Consider the following 12,498-nt stretch of genomic DNA (forward strand, 5'->3'; position numbering starts at 1 on the left):
CATGAAGCATCAGCGAACACTTCACAAATACAAACAAAATTACATTCCACCTGATGTGTCCACTCCAAAAAACCCTCAGGAAAAAATGAATGAACAACTTTGTCTTACCGCTTTGAATGCCAACTAACTTAGGTCTTGCAGGACTAAGGGAAAGGAATCGGTCTCAGGTTTTATTGTTCTCAGCTCAGTTGCTAAAGCTGAGGCTCCCTGCTTTCCAGTTGTTTTTTACAGAAGGATAAAAACATACAGCAGGTCTTCCTCAGAAAGAGAAAGGAAACTAGAAAGTGTTTCAGGGATCAAAAGCAGTACTTTACATTCAGAACAGCGTTGTAGAAAAGACAGTTGAAAGACTTGTTGAAGCGGCAGCCTGTCTGTGTAACCTAGGTTCAAGGAGGCTTCCGAAATGACACCAAATAGCAAATGCTGAGACAGGAATAGCAACGTTGAGATCCACATCCAAGAACAAAAGCAACAGCTCTCTTCTGCTCACTAAGCAGGTTCCTCTTTCTGTCCTGTTCCTCACTTCTTCACTACTCCTTGTACAACCAGAATGCTATACCCTTGCTAGCTCCTTAATTTGAGCAAGAAATCACAATCCGGACAAAGCACAAAGGTATCACCTATATAAAGGAGTCTCTTTCACAGAACCACAGAGAAGTTCAGCCTGGAAGACACCTCTGGAGATGCTGTCTAGCCAAACCTGCTTACAGCGTCTAAATTACATCAGGTTACTCAGGGCCTTAGGTCAAGCTTTGAAAATCTCCAAGGATTCCTCTAAATATTAAGTAAATGTTTTTGTAGTATGCAAAAAGGAGAAACCGCTTCAAGTATTTCTTTTGATTTACTACAAGATTATCTCATGTGCTTGCAGCTTCAAATCATTCATACTTTTTATCACTAGGAAACTCAGATGAATACACAGTTAAGGTTCAGGAAAATAGAAAATGGCAAAGGATCTTGTGCAAACCAGCTTGCATAACCCAGCCTAAAATCACACTGATGTCAAGGACATCGGGCAGCTCTACATATAGGCAGAAATATGTACCTACAACTAGGGCAGCCATTTACAAGGTCCTCCATAAAACCGAGTAGGATCTCCAAAATCTGAGAAAGAAATTAGCTGTTGACAGCCCACAAAGGGTTTGACACATTTCTCCCTCCAAAAACAGTTACGGCTGAGGCTGTAAGAACTGCATCACTCAAAGCTGTATGTATTAAAACAAAAGAAAAGGAGGAAAATCTGCCATAACTGTGGATCACAAAATGATGGAAGGCTTCCTTAATTTGTTCTTATGGATCACAAAAAAGTTTATTGAACATTATAATTCCCTCAGCGATCAGACTAAGAAACGTCTGAGCATATCTAACGTTTGTGAGAATCATCAACACGTATTTTACTACCATAGAAGTGTACTGAAGCCGTTTCCAAGAGTATTTTGAAATTTCACCATTTCAACTTCACCGTCCCTTCAGGGATTCCCTACACTTTATGTGTCTTCCCAATCAGACAAATTAGTAACAGTGTTACATATTTATTATACATACATATAGTCACATATACAGCAGTTAAAAAGATATCCTGACCAAGTTAGCACTTTAATCACTGAAGCACCCCAAATTTTTCAGAAGGTAGTTTCTGTTGGTTGATTAATACCTCACAGTTCATCAGATGAGCAAAGCGATACTTTTGCTTTAGCAATGACTAAATGAAGACATAGATCCAATACTCTGAAGTGACTGAATTTTCAGAATTTAGTTGATCTCGCAATAGCCATACCACACCACCTGCCAGCCTCATCTAAATCACTTACTCTAAACCTTTTTCCAATGATTTCTTTCAAGCTTTTTTAGCGCTTATAATACAATAAAACCTAAAAGTACTGTACCTGCCAAAATGAATTACATATAAGGAACTGAGACTGTGCACAGTTTTTGAAGACTGATGTTGCACTATTTTTTATTTCAGTTATTATTTTTAAATACTCATTTTTGATAAGTGCAGTACAACAAAAATACAAACGTTAAGGGGACTTATAACAAGTGGCACATGTATGAAGCCAGGCTAAGCTTTCATCAGACTTAACAGGAAAATATTCTGGGGGTTTATGTTTTCCCACTCATGTTAAACAATAAAAAAAGCCTGAAACCTGCATTAACTTCACAAAATAATATATACATATATATATATCTCCAAAGAAAGCAGCTACTGAACAAACTGTGTAACACAATATACAAAGCTAAGCAGTCCCAAACAACAATAATGTTTTGTTAATTAAGGTTTTTTTGGTACTTTAAAAATACCCTACACAGTGATTCCAAAGAGCACTACTCCAGCTCAGAACTGGAGCCAAATTCCATTCATATCGTTAGAAACTTCTCACTGAATTCGAGCTGTGTAATGCAATACAATCACAAAAAGGACTGCCCTATCACAACAAATTTACCAGTGGATTTACCTCTTTCTCCAACTCAATGGATACTATGGTGGGTTTCAGGTTTAGTCCACCATTCTATAATGAATAAAAATAAACAATTTTTATCATAAATTCAGGCAAAATTCAGTCAGTTCTGTTCCATTTTATAAACTCTTCCTTCAGCATTTTAACTTCTGTTTATTGTCTCAGTTTGTCTGACTGGGTTTTAAAGTTTAGATGCAAAGTAAAAAGGATCTCTTTTTCTGACTGGAATTCATGCTTAGCATGATTGTCTCAAAATATAACCAGGTTTTTTTCCAGTGCTGAAGGTTCAGCTCCGTAACAGTTCGTTAACTGCACGGGCTGGGTGATGTCTAACTGTGTGTGTTTGATGAGCCACAAAATACACACTGTAAGTAAGAAGTTAGAGGCCCCAAACTCTCCCAACATCACGATACTCTACAGCTTTACTATAATCGATTCAATGTTGTGGCAGCTTTTCTAAATCTGCTTCTCCTCCTCTCTATTTAAGTATTTAAAATCTGCTTGAATAAAATAAAGTTGATAAACTTTTAAAGGAAGGTTTATATTCTTTTTATTTTGTGCAGCTCTGGTACAGACTGCAAGTTTTTAGCTGAAGTCCATAGTTTGCTTTTGATAGAATTGAGTTCCACCACATTTTGAATATTGGATGCAACTAGTTTTAATGTCCCTAATATTCAAAGAAATATAAGATTTCTTTGTACAGTTGTACAAATTTTGTAACTTTGTACAGTTTGTACAGATGAAGTACAAACTGATACTATACCCAGTCTTTAACAAAAATGGTAAACTTTTCAAAAACACTTAAAAGATTCCTGAAAGCAGACGAGCTTCAGGCTCTTTCAGAGTCCAACTCACTTTGAAAACCAGACTTGTATACCCAGACTATGGAGGTGCTTTTGAAAATATTAGTCCGTCTCAGTTCCACGGTAAAAATTCTTAGCATACTGCTTTCGAACTTCATTTAACAAAGTTAATGCAAAGACACATTGTTTTGAAAGAATTGAAAGAAAATTAGTTTCTGTATCATTGAAAATAAAGAATAATCTGTTACTATTTTATACTTTTTTACTCGTCGTAAAAAGGAGGCAAGTGTTACTAGCAAGTTCACACCTACGTGTTAAAATGACACTGCTAGTTCTTTTAGAAAGTATCATTCCATTCTATAATATTATGCTCTAATAAACGATTTAGTCAAATTTCAAAAATGAGAAAGAGTGGGCACCATGTAAATTCAATTTTCTTTGTTTTCAGGGAAAGGAGAAGGAAGCAGGATTTTTTAAGTGCTTTTATTAAAACATTCAAAAGTGACACAGGCAACACCCAAACTCTTTAGAGAATCGTTGGTATTTAGTCACCAAGAATCTCTCTTCCTTTAGCACACAGCTTCGGGTGGTTCACCGATGCTCCTGGCTCCATGCTGGCACAGCACTTCAGCCAGAAGATATTACTGGTTTGTTTCTCACCACAAGGTTACCAACGCTCCACACATCCTAACCTTATTCCTCCTTTCAAAGAACAACGGTTCCTGACCACACGCTAGTGATACATTTCTTTGGCACAGACTGTTCATGTCTTTGCTTTCTGACTTACATTCACTTTTTTTAAAGTGGTCAGCTTTTTTTCTCTGTGATATGCCAAATGTCTTTACCCCCCTCTGTAGCTTGAAACACCTTGAGTGCATGTTCTGTGAACTCACCGCAGACATACTTTGTGTTATGCTTTAGGGTACTTTCAGAGCAGTTCTTGAAAATAGTTTTCTTTGTGGATGTAGCTAAAGCTAAACTGTGAAAGATAAACTGCTATTTGACTGAACATATTGTCAAAAAATAAAGAAATATAACTGACGGCCCACAATTCTGTAGTCTTTTGAAGAAGTATTTTAAAGCATTTTTTTGTTAAGAAAGCGTGGCTTACAGTGTTTCCCTAGATATGTTTTCTTTTAAAAAATGAGAGGGTGGGGGAAGAATATGTTAATACCAAAACTGTTAACAACAGTTCCATTTGGTAGTCATCATTATTCCAAATTTATTATATAAATTAAAATACATTTATTTTCCACTAAGGACCCTTCTAAATTCCTTCAGATTTAACTAATGCCATAAACAATTAAACACGTACACATATGTGATTCTTTTCCCTCAAGTTTATGGTGGAGTCATGGAAGACAAAGTAGTAACAACTGCTATTTCAGCTGCTGTTCGGCCAGAGGAAAAGACCATTCTCAATTATCTTAGAAATCTATAACAAACGAACTAGGACTACAATCCCCTTGATTTACTTTATATCTAGTTTTCTTTAATAAGTCATCAAATTTCAGATCTCCTGAACATGAATTTTAAAAAGAATTCTCTGATAATTAGACATGAACATACACTTGTCTGACAAGCACTTAACTGATCTCCTGTAGTAGAGTCTCAATTACAGGAAACTATTATGAAACCCATAGTAGCTGGAATCCATTCATTCGGGTAAAGTCTCACAGGTGGACAAGGCAGAGAGATGAAGAGAAGATGAATTTTATGCATTTGATTCCCAATTTTCATCCCCAAAATTATTACTGTGTTGCCTTGTATTTTAGGTCTTAATTTCCAACACATTGCCACAAACATTTTCCAGGGGTCAATTAAATGACTGGCAAAGTAAAGCCATGACTCCATTTAATGATAGCTTTCGTTTCATGCCTTGTATCTTGCATATATTTACAAATTACTGGCAGCAGCTGTAATCTGAACAAACTACTACAGTGAGGGCCCAAAGTGTTTGAACCCAGAGTTCCATACGCAAATTATAGTTCCTGTTAAGTCACCATTTAATGAAGTTTCAAAACACTGCAGTTCCTCTGCACTTCTCCTTAGGGACTACTACAGCACACTCTTTGGCTATTTAACATTGGCAAGTCAAGTCTAGGTCTTTCGTCATAAACATCCTACAAGTCCTAAGAAAATCCCTTTCCGATTTGTGAATCCAACCTGCACCCTGACATACTGCTTCGGTCCATTTCAGGGAAAAAGCCACAAGCATCCCTGAGTAAAACCAACGATTCAGTAACTGTGTGCCTGTCAGGACACAGAGTTTCATGCTTGTTTGTCGAAAGACAGGAAGATACATCTGTTTATAATTACAAAAGCAATCACAAAACCTGCATCAATGACTAAACATCATGGGTTTAAGCTCTGACTTCCATTAGCAGAGATAAACACCATTTTCCTCTCCAAAGTCATGCAACTTGCTTTCTCAGGAGGATCCCCAATACGCGACCTCCTAACGAAATCTGAGGGGCAGGGAGTTGAACTCTCTTATACCTGTTCCCTGTGCTACATGTTAAAGGAACCCGCAGCTCTGTCATCCCCCAAATATTTTTTGCTTCTCTTTTGGCGGGCCGGTATGCATCATGTGTGCCAGGGACTAAACCTGGAATTGAAGACAGTATGTAGCTTTAGTGTGACCACATATGTGACCATAGATCCAGTAGATCATAGATTTCCATACATATACATTTATTTCTTTAACAAGATAGCACAGAGCAATAACAGTGATAAGTACTTGGTTAAATGAAATATGCTGTGCCTGAAGCATTCCGAACTTTTACTTGATTTTTTTCTTCCCTTTAGCCTGTATTTCCTGCTACTTCAGTAGACAGCATAAAGCACACATAATTGCTAATTAAAATCTTACAAAAATAATAAAACTATGTCCTTAAGGATGTAACAGATAAACACTGCTATACAAACAGACTACATCACCGGTGACATCTTCTTTCTAGACCAGCTTGGAGGCAGAAAACCATCCCCCAAAACACCCATATCAAATCAAAGTAGTAGGCAACACAAGATGTTCCTCTGGCAGGAAGATGAAGCAGAGAAAGGTCCTTAGCACAGTCAACTGCCACAGTAAACCCCACAGTGACAGGTTTCAAATACAGTGGGCCATGTCTGTGTATAATTTCACTACTGAATTTGCAAGTCTCCAATAATTTCCAGGTTCATCTGTCTTTCTGAGAACATACTTGGCTGTCTGCTGATGTGGTTATGCAGGTTTTCTTGAAATTATATAATCCTTGCAGAGTCTATCACAACTCAAATGAAGGAAAACGACAGTCATTTAAAAAGAACTTAACTGTAAAAGTTAGTAAAGCACTTGCTGTTAAACAGGGTAAGTCCTGCCATCCTTGCAAGCAAAACTCCTCCACAGCAATGCCCTCTATACCACACTAACATGCTGAACTCCTAAACAAGTGGCAGAAGTTAAAAGTATGTACGCCAGGTAACGCAAGGAGCAATTATTGAAGGCCCTGTTGCCACAGGATTTTTTTCACAGACCGCAGGGAGCTTTGGCTTAGGCATAATCTTAGAGAATTTATGGGAAAGCATTTACTTTCTAAATGTATCTGAAATAATTTTCAACGGGATATTTATTAAAAGCAATGACAAAAGACTTCAAATGAAAAGAATTCTTAACTATGACACTACTACAGAAAACATTTTGCAATTTCAAATTTACTGTCAAAACCGACCATGATTTCATTGTACCTACAGACTAAATTCCAGTCATTTTTATCTGTACTGTAGCTTTTACATTAACTTTCCCTGGACCTTCACGAAACCTGCCATGCAAGTGAGGTCGGTTTGGTGGGAGTCTCTTCATTCAAATATGAAACCTTACTGCGTGACTGTGAAAACATCAGCCACTTCCCTTACTTGGAAACACAGTATTTTTTTTCTAAAAAGAATTTGAAAATATGTATGTGTGTATATATATATGTATGTATATACATGTGTAATACCTATCTTTCATTCACATGTGCCAGAGGTGGTAAATATGGTTATCACTCAAAATGTGTTTTCCACTAATCCCACTCTTTTTCACAACATAACACCTTAAAGGCAAATTTAAGGACCGTTTTAAACTCTTCTTTCAGTGGAGTGTTTAAATGTGCAAAAGCTATCGAAGCTTTTATGTTTCCTGGTAAGCCACTCTACTAATTTTCAGACAGTAATTGAAAAAGACTGTTTTAAACCTATTTTCCTTACTTTACCATTGGAAAATGAGAATGGGAGTCTCCTCACAGATCTTAAGGGACACTCAGATTCCCATTTCCACCCTAAATTTCCTGCTTCATATTATTTTCCTGTATATCTGCAGCAAGCATGAATTTTCAGAAGATCCAATAAAGGTATAGTCAGCACTACCTCACCACACTGAAGACAGACAACGGCTACATAGTTCCTCTCAGTGATCTCATTGCAGAATAAGGTAACTGGGACATAAAACTATTAATCTGCCTTACGAATTTTGTAGTTAAATGAAAAAATTTTCATTCAAACAATACTCATATTTCATCTAATCTAAAACCCCTGGGATACAGCAAGCTGTACCTTGAACCTACTACTTGAACACAGGTACTACACAGCATGTGCAACTGTAACATCGAATCCACCTGTATTTTTAATTGTAGTCTTTTCACTTCTAACCTGAAATATACAGAATGTTACTATAAGCATTCACATACTTCACTGTTGGAAGATGGCTATCTAAGCGAGACAGGCAATTGTAAAAGGTTTTGGGATGCTTTAGAAGAAAGGGTTCTGTTTAGGTGTAACGTGACATTAGTCGGGCTGGCTGCCCCTGGGATGGGAAGTGTGGTTACTGCCGTGGCTGCTCTCAGGTGGGCTACCTGGCAAGTGTGCTTTGGCAGCAGCATCTCCCAGATGCTTCCAACACCTGTATCAGACAATCAACATGATCCAAAAAAGTATAGTTCTTTTTACAATATTGGAAGGATAATTTCACTGGTTAAGATACGGGGTTTGGGGTTTTGATTATTCTTGTAACTTAACCCTCAAAAGAACTAACTGGAAGAATGCCAATGGCATTAGTTCCAATGCAACCTAAACCTGAACCACCAAACCAAGATCTGACTAATTCCTGTTTGGGGCCAGTGCTGTTCTCCTTTAAGAAAAGCCCTACTTGTCTGCTTAGCAGTCACAGGCCCCTTTAAAATCCAGGTATGAACACTCACCTGGATCCATAAGCAGCTTTCCAAATCTGAAAGGACTTTTCTTCCCTTTTCATCTCAATTTTTCAGGCAGGCATTACTTTCTCCTAAGCTTTCTATAAATTCAACTTAACAGTGCTCTATTAGCAAATGCCAAATGTTACTGTACTTCATTGCTTAGGGTATCTTTTTTTTTTTTTTTTTTTTGTTACTATATGAATGTGTTTAAGTTAAGCTTAGAGGCCGTCTTTAAAACTAGCTGTTAAATTACTAAGCAAATGGGTGTTTTAATGGAAAGACTGACATATCCTTAACTATGGGAGTGTGAATGGCTCCAGTATGAGGTTACTCAAGTCCACCTAGAATACAAATGCAATACAGGACCACAGGTTCAGATCTTTGATCTCCTTTTTTGCAGAGGCTGTAAAGTATAAAGCCAATTCCACTGAGCAGACAGTACTACACTGAATATAAATTATCCTTTAACCATAGCAAGGCTCACATTTAAAGAAATGCTGCAAGGATGAACAATGCAGTCATGAAGCTGAGTTCTTCTGTACCAAAATACAGAGCAAGATCTGCATGAATAACCGTGGTTTCGGAAGACAATTTTTTCCTCAGCTGTTATTTGATGAAAAATAGAGTCAAATCTGGAACATTTGTAGATACAGAAGTACAATTAAAGCACACTGCTTGCTTTTTCTATTAAAAAAAAAAAAAAGTGAGCTAGGAACACTTGCTTTATTTTCCAGATTAGGCATCATTCCCCCAAGAAGCATAACAAATGATTTTAAAATGTGGAAACCAACAGTCTCAGCTGAATATGGCTTGAAATTTAAACACATCTTTTCCAGATATCTCTTTAGAGGAAGAACCTTCTGCCTACTGAGCTAACACTAAGCTCCCTGGAGTTTAGCCATGAATATTCTAAACCCATCTCTTACAATTCACTCGAAATCATCTTTTGCCAAAATAAAATGCTTAAGAGGAATTCAACACACTTACGCTGGGTTTCTTCATTTCATTTAAAATAAGTGTATCCATCTCAACTTTGTGCCAGATACACAGCAAAAGAGGCTGAACTGTGGAGCTATCACCTCAGATTTTGTACACAACTCAAACGGGGAAAGAAATTACTTCTGAGAACACTGGATATTTGGTTTTGGTTTAATCTATGTAATTTTGTATTTAACAGCTCTCTTGCAGTTACAAATACTGCCAAGTATTCCTACAGGAATTTCTCCGCTGCTTCCCTCAGTCATAACTTAGGTGGTTACAAGAAACGGAGCTTTCCCACTCTGTGATGATTCTTTGTATGCCAACTTTGTGCATGTGGAAATATTAGTAAATAAACAATTTTAATTTTTTTCCTATCTTACCTCTTTCGACCTGTGTAATCTAGCAGATCAATGCTACTTCCACCACTGCTGAGAAGCAAAAAGTTAAAATTTAGCTTTGGGTTAATCTTTTTGTTCTTTTTAGGTTTCCTTTCAGTAAGGCTGGAAGAAGGTGCTCTTTTGTGGCTCAGTTCTCTACGCCAGGATAAAATTTAGCACAAAAAGAATGCGGGGGTGAGTGGATAATATCTACTGTCCTCAGCTCTGCTTTGGTTCAGTAAACTTGAACATATTCTCCCCTCCTTTGCCAACTGAGATAAGGAGCAACGATTACTCAAAATGTATTATCAACTCAAGCTCGAAAAGAGGGGATCAGACAGTCGGCTCCATCTCTCTCTGAAGCTCACAGTTTTTTTCAGTGTCCGAGGGGGGCAAGGAAGTCCCTCCTTGCCTCTTGACACACACCTCCCGGCTACTTCTTGCAGGCAACTACGCCAAGGTTGCAAAAGGAAAATGAGATAAATCCTCTGCTTTCCAGATCGCCCATAAGGTTCCTGCAGGCTGGAAGCTTTGTGCCATCATGGTAAAAGTCACAAAGGAGCCATCCTCCTCTTCCCCAAATGTTAAAATTCTCTCCTTGCCTTTCCGTGGTCTCTCCACAGCTGAAACCAAGAATTCACTGGACACCACTGCAATGCCTCTAACCTATTCTAACTGTAACCAGAGCTTGGGTAAATTAAAATCTATTTCAGCTTGATCTGGGGTTTATCCCATTCCAGTGCTCCACATATACAGCAACTTTAAGCTTACAGACATCCATCCCTTCATGGTTCAAGAAAATCCTTCAATCAAAGAACTTCATTTACAATCCAGCATAGTTTTTGCTTTCTCGTCTCTCCACAGCAGCTAGGCATTTTGATGCAATCCTCATTTAATGCAATCTCCATTACAGGATTATGATCACATCAATAAAATGTTCCATATGGTTTTTTCACCACCACCCCCATCCCTCTCCCTCTCTCATTAATACTAGGCACTATATCTGAAAAAAAAAAAAAACAAATCCAGCAGGATGATGGGATGCTCTGGGGAGGTAGCGGGGGTTACACATTCAACACAACGCAGCAGCCAATGCAAACTGCCCATCGGAGACGGAGACTGTGGATCTCCTCATTCCAGAGCTGCGCGAGTTGGCTCGCTGTCCGCACAGATCACGACCATGCGATGCTACCAGACTAAAAATAAATATATCTTTTGCCACCACTTGTAAGCTCCGTGGACTTTCCACAGGAGCAGCCTCTCATTTCACTTGAGCGGTTCCAGCCTCTCGATACTGTTCTGGATGAACTGCTGCTGCTCTGCTGAGATAGCGTAGCAAAGGATAGAAAAATCCCTCTTTTCCCCAAGCCCCCTTCTTACCTTCCGTGCCTCCTCTGCACAAGATGCCAGTCCGCAGGAGCTCCTCAGCGCATCACCCGGGCGGTTGGAGCCGCGGAGGCTGTCCCGCCGCATGCAAGTTACACCGCTCCGCCACAGCGAATCCTCGATGCAAACCGCACCGCTGCTTCCCATGCAGGGTGCCGGGCGCCTCCCGGGGCGGCTTCCGCACGGGGAATGGAACCGTAAAGGGGGGAACGGGGGGGGGGAGGGGCGGGGGGGGGGAGGGGCGAGGGGAAAAATAATAGTATCCTAACTTTTAGGCAAGCCTGAGTTTGTTTTATTTCTGTTGGGTTTAGTTAATGATCAGCTTTTGCAGCTGCAGCGGGAGGGGAAGCAGTGGCGCGCCGGCAGCCCCGCGCCGCTCCGCAGAGGTCCTGCCGCGTAACCGAAGTTGCGCGGAGAGACCCCGAACTCCGCGGCGCTCCGCCGAGCAGCGCGGCACCGGCACCGGCAGCCCCAGCCCTGCCCAGCCGGGCGCGGGGGGAGCGGGGCGCGGGTCCCGCCGCGGGGAAGCCGCCGCCGCTGGGCGCTCGGCCGCCTCCCGGCGGGGCTGCTGCTGGCCCGGGCGGCGGCGGCGGCCCTGGGGGCGCGGGGCTGCGCTGCCGGCGGCGCCCCGGACCCCGCGCTGTCCCGGCGGCGGCAGCTCCGGCTCCGGCTCCGGCTCGGCTCTGCCGCGGCCGCCCGCGCCCCGCTCTGCCGCTGCCAGCCGGCCCTCCCCGCGGCTGACATCACCGCCAGGAGGAGGGGCGACGCCGGGGATGCGAATCGCCGAGCCGAGGGGGGTTCCCCCTCCCGGAGCCGCCCTGCCTTTGCCTCTCGGAGAATCCCCCGAAAGCGGCGCGGTGGCCGCTCCGCCGCCTCGCCGGGGGGCGGCCCCAGGCCCAGCCGGCGCCCCCCGCGCCGCGGCACAGGCCCAGGCGGCCGGCGGCGCTCCCCGCTCGGGGCCGGGGAGCAGCGCTCGCAGCCCGGGCAGCCCCGCGCCGGCGGCTCGCCCCTGCGCCCGGCTGCGCCCGGCTGCCCGCGGCACCGGCGGGGCGCGGGGGGGGACGGGGCACCTCGTCCCGGCCCCCGCGGGGAGCGCGCCCGTGCCCGTGCCCGCGGAGCGGCTGCCGTCCCCGGCTCCCCGCGCTGCCCCCCGCCGCCGGCAGCCGCTCCCCCAGCCCCGGCGGAGCCCAGGCGGGAGCGCAGCCGCCGGCCGAGCCCCGGTGCCCCCGGCGGGGGGCGGGGGGGGACCCCGCGGGAGGGGGCGGCTGGGCCGAGGGGCGCC

General features: G+C 42.3%; 1 protein-coding gene across 3 annotated transcripts in view; it reads right to left on the minus strand.

Annotated features, from left to right (window-relative positions):
* PCDH11X (protocadherin 11 X-linked) overlaps nt 1-11,911 on the minus strand; it is a 508,533-nt gene extending 496,622 nt beyond the window's left edge. For all 3 annotated transcript variants that reach the window (XM_027785685.2, XM_013298578.3, XM_027785686.2), the window contains exon 1: nt 11,211-11,911. The gene's annotated coding sequence lies outside the window, so the exon portion shown is untranslated. The remainder of the gene's footprint in view (nt 1-11,210) is intronic.
* Between the last annotated feature and the right edge of the window lie 587 nt (nt 11,912-12,498).

This window comes from Falco peregrinus, chromosome 13 (genome assembly GCF_023634155.1).
Source record: "Falco peregrinus isolate bFalPer1 chromosome 13, bFalPer1.pri, whole genome shotgun sequence".
Classification (NCBI taxonomy): Eukaryota; Metazoa; Chordata; class Aves; order Falconiformes; family Falconidae; genus Falco; species Falco peregrinus.